Source organism: Trichechus manatus, unplaced genomic scaffold (assembly GCF_000243295.1).
Source record: "Trichechus manatus latirostris isolate Lorelei unplaced genomic scaffold, TriManLat1.0 scaffold00004, whole genome shotgun sequence".
Taxonomy (NCBI): Eukaryota; Metazoa; Chordata; class Mammalia; order Sirenia; family Trichechidae; genus Trichechus; species Trichechus manatus.
The window spans coordinates 25,348,504-25,349,806 of NW_004443940.1; positions in this window are offsets into that span (position 1 = coordinate 25,348,504).

Below are 1,303 nucleotides of genomic sequence, written 5' to 3' on the forward strand. Positions count from 1 at the left end.
AAAAAAAAAAAAAAAAGAAATCAAAAGACGCATCGCATTGGGAAAATCTGCTGCAAAAGATCTTGTTAAGGTGTTAAAAAGCAGACATGTCACCTTGAAGACTAAGGTGCACCTGACCCAAGCCACGGTGTTTTCAATCACCTCAAGTGTATGCAAAAGCTAGACAATGAATAAGGAAGACTGAAGAAGCATTAATGTCTTCGAATTATGGCATTGGTGAAGAATATTGAGTATACCACAGACTGCCAAAAGAATGAACAAGTCTGTCTTGGAAGAAGTACAGCCAGAATGCTCCTTAGAAGCAAAAATGGCAAGACTTCATCTCACGTACTTTGGACATGTTATCAGGAGGGACCAGTCCTTGGAGAAGAATACCATGCTTCATAAAGTAGAGAGTCAGTGAAAAAGAGGAAGACCCTTATCGAGATGGGTTGTAACAGTGGCTGCAACAATGGACTCAAGCTTAACAATGACTGTGAGAATGGCCCAGGACCCAGCAGTGTTTTGTTCTGTTGTACATAGGGTCGCTATAAATCGGAACCAACTCAACAGCACCTGACAGCAACAACAACAATTGATTTCTCTACTTTTTCTCTCCTATTCAGCTCCCATAAGTTCTTTTAGGATGAGGACCGTGTCTTACTTTATATCATGTGACATTTCAACTGCCTCCCACAGAGTGTGAACTTGAAAATATTTTATGAATGAACAAATGATCAGGGCAGTGATTTGTATAATGCAGTAATTACTACAGGAGATTTGTTAAGGGTATCTAACTCATGCCTTAACCAAAAACCAAAAAACCCATTGCCATCAAGTCAATTCCAACTGACAGCAGCCCCATCGGACAGAGTAGAACTGCCCCATAGAGTTTCCAACGAGCGGCTGGTGAATTTGAACTGCCAACCTTTTCAGTTAGCAGCCATAGTGGGCAACTTATGCCCTAGTTATCATTTAAACGCTGGGAGATTACTGGATTCTTTTGCTTATTACAGAGTTTTCAAATGCTTTCATATTTAATGCATTTTGAACATATGCATCTGATGATGAAGATATAAAAACTCTTCTATCATTTCAACTTTGATAATGTTAGATATGGAAGGGGCTTTCTAAGTAAACTAATCAATCTAGTCCTTTCACTATTGATGAAATTTCGACTTAAACAATTCAAGAGGATTTAAATGACATGCTTAGACTTATCTGGACAGATAACAAGAGAGTTAGGGTGAGAATACAGATCTCCCAATTTCTAGGGTGGAGTTCATTTCATTCCTGCATGCTGTCTTTCAATCCCAGACCACCC